Here is a 7,500-nt window from a genome sequence, read left to right on the forward strand (position 1 = left end):
GCCGATCTAAATTTACTAATGGTAAGATCAGATAAGTATTTTTCAGGTTGTAATAAGGATTTGAATGACCTATATGTTTCATAACGATTACTTCCGTTGAGTTTGCTTGCCCAATCCTGTTTAAAGCCATCTATCATGTGTTGTTTGAATATTTTAACTCACTCAGTACTGCCAGTCCTCTCTTCTCCTCTACACAGACCCCTCGGATGTCCAGTGGGTGTCTCAATGACCCAACCTTTAGCTTCCGTCGTCAGAATTGTGGTATTCTTTGTCAACATTCACCTCTTCAGTATAAGAGCCCTTCCGCTTGCAATATTTTGATGGTGGTAATTGGGGTGAAACGCTGTTAACGTCGTCTCTTTCGCCGTTCGTATGGAGAGAGTTAAGAAAAACATTTACATCCCCAACCCCGCCATTTATCCAAACTTCTGAAAACCCATAAATGTCTAAGCCATGTTTCAGTCCATCTGCCCAGTTTTTCGAAGACATATCAGCATTGTATGTCATCTTATTTACGCTCATTAGGTACGCCTGTTTCGGGATTCTCGATAGAGACATCTGATTTAGCTTAAACCAGTATCGCAAAGTACTGATGCAACTATCAATGTATAATGGATATCGACCAAGATCACCATAAATCATTACATTTGGGGTTTTGGGACTGACACTCAAAAATCTTTTACAAGCAAACAAATGGACAGACTCAACTGCTTTGAAGCGCATTGTTCCCCACATTTCAGATGCGTATAATAGCATAGGTTTTATCTGCGCATCAAAGAGTTTAAAAAACACGGTTCTGTCCATATTGCCAAGACTCCACATTGTTCTCATAATTTCAACCACCCTCCCTTTTGCCCTGCTAGCGAACTCTTCAAGTGCAGAAATGAAAGATAACTTGGTAGACAGCATAAAACCCAGATATTTATAACTGTTTACAACTTCAATTTCGTCTCCATCGAATACCATTTTTCTGCTTTAGACAGATGGCCACCCTTTCTGCAAACCATTATTTTTGTTTTATTCAAATTTACTGTCAGTCCAAGAGATTTAGATGCTTTGTTAAGATTATCTAATTGATTTTGTAAACCTGCTGGTGACGATGACAGCAAGACAATATCATCTGCAAACAATAACAGAAATATTTCTTGTAAGCCTGGCAAAAACTGAAAACCGTGTTTTCCATTCTTAGTCACCTCGTCAGCGACTTCTGAAATCAAAAGCGAGAAAAGCAAGGGAGACAACAAACATCCTTGCTTTACTCCTGCAGGACAATCAAAAAATTCTGAAACATATGGCCCCCCATCGGACACAGGACTGAACTGTACTGTACATCGCTTTTAATATTCGGATCATTTTGGTTGATGTTCTTATCTTATTAAGCACTGCCCATAGACTATTTCGATCAACTGAGTCGAAAGCCTTCTGATAATCTATGAAAGCAATATAGAGCTTTTTCTTCCTTGCTCCATTTAGACATTTTTGGATAATACTACAGAGAGTAAATATGTGATCGATCGTAGAGTAACTTTTTCTGAAACCAGCTTGCTCTTCCGAGATTTTACCTTCACTTTCGGCCCACTCGTACAACCTCCTGTTTAGTATTGATGTAAAAACTTTACTAATTACACTTAATAAGGAAATACCTCTATAATTTTCAGGATTGTTTGCATCGCCTTTTTTCAAAAGTGGAATAATGACTGAACGAGTCCAATCTGAAGGAAAATAGCCTACATTAAAAAGATGATTGAATAAGTTTGTCAAAAAAGGTGCTATTATATTTTCAGGTGCTTTTAAAAACTCTCCCGCAACATCATCTAAACCAGCAGCTTTTCTGTTTTTTAGTCTTCGTATTGCAAATTTCACCTCATCAATTGTTATGTCATCGTCCAAACCATGGATTTCAAATTCACCTACATTTTCATTTAATATCGATATTTCTTCTTCGTGGTCAGGGGAGTGAACTTCACTATTTTCGTTCAACTGATTTTGCTGGCCCAAGATACGCTCGAAATGTTTTTTCCATGTATCGATTGGAATATTCGGTTGATTTCTGCGTTTTCGCCTGACTGACTTTACAGTGGACCAGAATGAAGTATTATTTGATCTGTTTTCCAACAAAGATTCCCTTAATGTATTTCTATAACTTTTCTTTTTGTCTTCAAGCACAGATTGATAGTAAGCTCTGTGTTGTCGATAAGCAATCCCATGCGTTGCCTCCCCTGATCGTGTATAGCGAGACAGCGCACGCTGAGCCACTCGCTTGTAGTGCCTGCACTGTGTGTCAAACCACGGACTGCCAGTTGTCCTCCTCCCCTCCCCTCCACACTGTACCGTTTGACTCATACTGCTAGCTGCATTAAATATAATGGCCACAAATTTGGACAATGCCGACTCCACATCAACACAAATATCATTATTGGCATCTTCAAGAGCTGTCTGCGTATCAGCAGATGACATTTCTCTTAAAAACGTTTCTGCTTTTGAAGGATCCCATTTTACTTTTTGAAACGACACTTTTTCCTGGCGAGAATCACAACTAGGTTTGTCACAATTGCTAATGATATTCGCTTCGACAGGCATATGCTGCGATTCTACTCTATCCAGTACCTTAAAACTAACCATCTGCGTAATAATGCCTGTAGAACATAAAAAGTAGTCAATAGTACTGTTTCCATTTACAGTCAAAAAGGTGAATTTTCCTTCAATATCTCCATCAATAAAACCATTTAAAGGAGACACAGAGAGAGAGAGAGAGAGAGAGAGAGAGAGAGAGAGAGAGACAGAAGGAGAGAGAAAGAGAGTGTCTTTCGCTTTTTTCACACCGACCTTTTCCGATCCGAAGTTTGTCTGCAACACAGAGGACAAGATGTTTTCTTTGTTTCTTTGTTTGTTAGTATTTTCTTGTTGTTGTTGTTGTTGTTGTTGTTGTTATCATCAATATCACTGATAGCATTGATAGCACCAATCTCTGGTTAGAGGCCAAACTTTAAGCGCTTTACAAACAAGGAGTCACTTGATAATAATAATAATAATGATAATAGGTGCTATATATAAGTATCAATATCAATCAATCAATCAAAGTTCACTCTCACCTCAGTGAAGTATGACAAACCTTTCCACGAGGGATCTAGCAACGATTAACCCCCCACGCCCCCCACCCCCCGAAACAAACAAAAAAAACTACCGGGGTACAAATTGGCTGCTGCACCGGGGTCGTGTTATCAATGTTCACTGCTGCTGCCGTGACCACGACTCCGCTTCGTTGGCAGGAAGGAAGGGAGGGAGGGAAGGAATTCCCGCAACGTCAAAAAGCTCTTTCACTTTGGGTGCTGCCGTGTGTGTGTGTGTGTGTGTGTGTGTGTGTGTGTGTGTGTGTGTGTGTCTGTGTGTCTCTGTCCACCCCCCCACCCCCACCACCTTGTGTGTGTGTGTGTGTATGTGTGTGTGTGTGTGTGTGTGTGTGTGTGTGTGTGTCTGTCTGTCTGTCTGTCTGTGTGGCTCTGTCCAACCCCCCACTCCCAACCCCCACCCCACCCCCCAACAGAAAGCGCCTTGCCATTTGCAGGAAGGGCACCACATAGTGTTTCTTCACGCACGTGGGCACTCTGGTGAACTCTCTGACTTTCACACACACACACATGCACACACACACATGCACGGACACACACACACACATGCACGGACACACACACACACATATCCACTCGCGCCACACACACACACACACACACACACACACACACACACACACACAGAAACATACCCACACGCGAACACCTGGCGGTGGTGGTAGTGTTGACTGTGGTGAGGCGTCTGAGTGCATTCTAGCACGCGCATGCATGCGAGTGTTATGTGCGTGCGTGCGTGCGTGCGTGCGTGCGTTTTCCTCAGTTTTTAGTTCTCTCACTCTTATACATTTGAAATCAGAATTATATCATTCAATGACACCTCCACCCCACCACAGGCTAACGTCACTCAACGGTCATGCAATACACCTGCTGCTTTGTCATCTGATTGGCATCACAGCTTCAGGTGATTCTTTATAAACCTGCAAGAGGTATTTAAGAAGTATAAAAATAAGATTTAAAAAAAAAATCATGTTACCACTCAACTTCATTGGTTACCCATCCAGTATTTGTATTTCTTTTTCTTTTTTTTTTTTAATCACAACAGATTTCTCTGTGTGAAATTCGGGCTGCTCTCCCCCAGGGAGAGCGCGTCGCTACACTACAGCGCCACCCTTTTTTGTGGTATTTTTTCCTGCGTGCAGTTTTATTTGTTTTTTTCCTATCGAAGTGGATTTTTCGACAGAATTTTGCCAGGAACAACCCTTTTGTTGCCGTGGGTTCTTCTACGTGCGCTAAGTGCATGTTATACACGGGACCTCATCTCATTCGAATGACTAGCGTGCAGACCACCACTCAAGGTCTAGTGGAGGGGGAGAAAATATCGGCGGCTGAGCCGTGATTCGAACCAGCGCGCTCAGATTCTCTCGCTTCCTAGGCGGACGCGTTACCTCTAGGCCATCACTCCACAGTACAGAATTCAATACAAAATTGGCATATTACTTTATCATCTAGGCGAAGGATCTCTCTCAAAAAAATACCTGTGTCATAGATCTATAATATATATATATATATATATATATATATATATATATATATATATATATATATATATATATGTGTGTGTGTGTGTGTGGGTGTGTGTGTGTGTGTGTGTATATATATGTGTATATATATATATATATATATATATATATATATATATATTCTACGTCCCTTCACGTTCTCTCATATCAGGTGTTCTGGTGAAACGTTCTTTTATCAAAGTCCCCACAGTGTCCCCAAAGAGATCTGGTCAAGGCTGGGACTCCCAGTATCAAGCTCCTGCTGTCTGGAATTCTCTTCCCTCTGGATCTCTGCCCCTCACCAGCTCTGTCCTCTCTTTCAAAACAAATCAAAAAACCCTACCTGTTCAGCATGTTCTATGGGCGTCGTCTGTCTCCCCCTCCCCACCCCCGCAACCACCCATCCCTCTATTTTTCCTCCCGGTTTTTTTCCCCTCAGTTGAAGTCTCCATGTGATGTGTATGCTTGTAAGGACATGCGCGGGCTTTCACACTGTGCTTGTGCAGTGATGTGGGTGCATATGTTCGGTGTGTGTGTGTGTGTGTGCATGCGCGCGCGTGCGCGTGCGTGCGTGCGTGTGTGTGTGTGTGTGTGATGTGAAGGGCATATTTTGTGCTTTTTGGGGCTGGGTGGGGTAGGCGGGTAGAGGGTGTAATGGTTTACAGTTGCTGCCAGTGGTCCTGTCTTGGTGTGTGTGTGGTGGGGGGAGGGGAGGGGGGGGGGGTTGCCTGTGTCAGTATGTAATTTTTCTCTCTTGCATGTCTTAATGTGCAGTTGTATGCCATTTTGCAATCACTGTTATATGATTATGTACTGTTCCCTGTCACTTAGAAAGCCCACGATTTGGGGAGGTGGCGTCGTAGACAGCAAGTACTGTCTTAATCCTGATGATTAGCTGGTCCCCACACTGGTGGAACAAGGACTGGAAACACGTGAACTACTGTATTAGTCTCTGCCGTGTAAGTATGATACCCCTTGTCAGTGACGATGTAGTGTGAAAAAGCTGGGGGTGTCATGAAGAGCCAAGAACAGACCCCCCCCCCACTCCCTCCCCCCGCCCCTCTCCTCTCTCACTGCTACCACCACTACCACCCCTCCACCATTCTCCCCTTTCCCACCGACACACACAGACACACAGACACACACATACACACACACATACACACTACAAACACCACACACACACACACACACACACTACAAACACCACACACACACACACACACACACACACACACACACACTACAAACACCACACACACTACAACGCGCGCGCGAACACACAAACGCCACACACACACACACACACACGAACACACAAACACCACACACACACGTTCACGCTACCAGCTTTGCAGTAGGTGGGTTTTTTAAGCCCTAACATAATCTGTCTTATCCATCAACACTGTTGACTATCAGATCATATTCGCTGGGGTTAGGCTTGGACAGGGAGGGAGAGCACAGACATGTACCGATAGATATCGAATCTGCTGCTCTCTTTTTTTATATTCTTTTCTTTCTTTCTTTTTTTTTCACCCCTACTCGCACGCTATCGGTTGTGTGTGTACATAAATGTCGGTGGGAGGAGGGGGTGGGGGGTAAGAAGAAGGAAGAAGTGTGTGTGTGTGTGTGTGTGTGTGTGTGTGTGTGTGTGTGTGTGTGTGTGTGCAGCACGTGCATGGATGTTTGTGAACATAATTATATGTTTGTGTCTGTATGTATTTGTGTGTGTGCATGCATGTGTGCATGCATGTGTGTCTGCGTGTGTGTGTGTGTGTGAGCGCGCGCGCGCGTGTGTGTGTGTGCATGCTGTAGGCTAGAGCGCGCGCGCCCTTGTGTGTGTATATGTGTGTGTGCATCTGTGTGTGCGTGCATGTGTGCTTGCGTGTGTGTATGTGCATGTTGTAGGCCAGAGCGTGTGTGTGTGTATGTGCGTTTGCGCGCGCACGTGCGCGCTGGTGACTGTCTGAGTTGTCCGAAGAAAGAGGAAGAAGGGGAAAGAGGGACAGACAGACAGACAGACCTGTAGACAGACAGTGACAGAGAGGGGAAGAAGGAAGAATGATGATGGTGTGGTGACTCATACTAACAGTGGCATGCACACAGCCGTTTTTTCTTGTGGTGGCCGGGGACTCTTTTGCCGAGACAGGTGTTGACAGAGACTGAGGAGGGGTGTGTAGGGGGTGAGGGGTGGGGTGGGGGTTGGGGGTGTGTGTGAAATTGAGGGCTTATAGTGGTAAGCTGGGAAGGAAGAGAGGGGAAGAGAGGGAGGGAGGGAGGCATAGAATGATATATAACATATAGATAGATAAAGACATAGACGACCACACACACACACACTCTCTCTCTCTCCTCTCTCTCTCTTACTCACTCATACGCACGCACGCACGCACCACACACACACACACACACACAACACAACACACACACACACACACACACACACACACACACATACAGAGAGAGACAGACACAGAGACGGACACATAGAAAGACACACAGACTCACACAGAGAAAGAGAGACGGAGAGAGGGGGGAACACACAGAAAGACACACAGAGAAAGAGAGAGACAGACAGACAGACAGACAGACAGACAGACAGAAGCAGAAAAAGGACATGACAGATAAACAGACTGAGACACGGTCATACAGAGAAAGACGGAGATAACGGTGGCGGGGGTTAGCCTCCCACAGTCTGCTGGAGGTAACACAGGGACTTATAATCTCTCTCTCTCTCTCTCTCTCTCTCTCGATATATATATATATATATATATATATATATATATATATATATATATATATATACGTCCGTGTGGGGCAACGGCAAGGCAAACAGTTTTTCCTTATGCCTCCTGTGGGGGGCATTGAAA

General features: G+C 44.2%; 1 pseudogene across 1 annotated transcript in view; it reads left to right on the plus strand.

The window, feature by feature from the left end:
• LOC143300201 (uncharacterized) overlaps positions 1-7,500 on the plus strand; it is a 99,525-nt pseudogene that overhangs the window by 33,172 nt on the left and 58,853 nt on the right. The gene's annotated exons all lie outside the window — the stretch shown is intronic.

Source organism: Babylonia areolata, chromosome 26 (assembly GCF_041734735.1).
Source record: "Babylonia areolata isolate BAREFJ2019XMU chromosome 26, ASM4173473v1, whole genome shotgun sequence".
Lineage (NCBI taxonomy): Eukaryota > Metazoa > Mollusca > Gastropoda > Neogastropoda > Buccinidae > Babylonia > Babylonia areolata.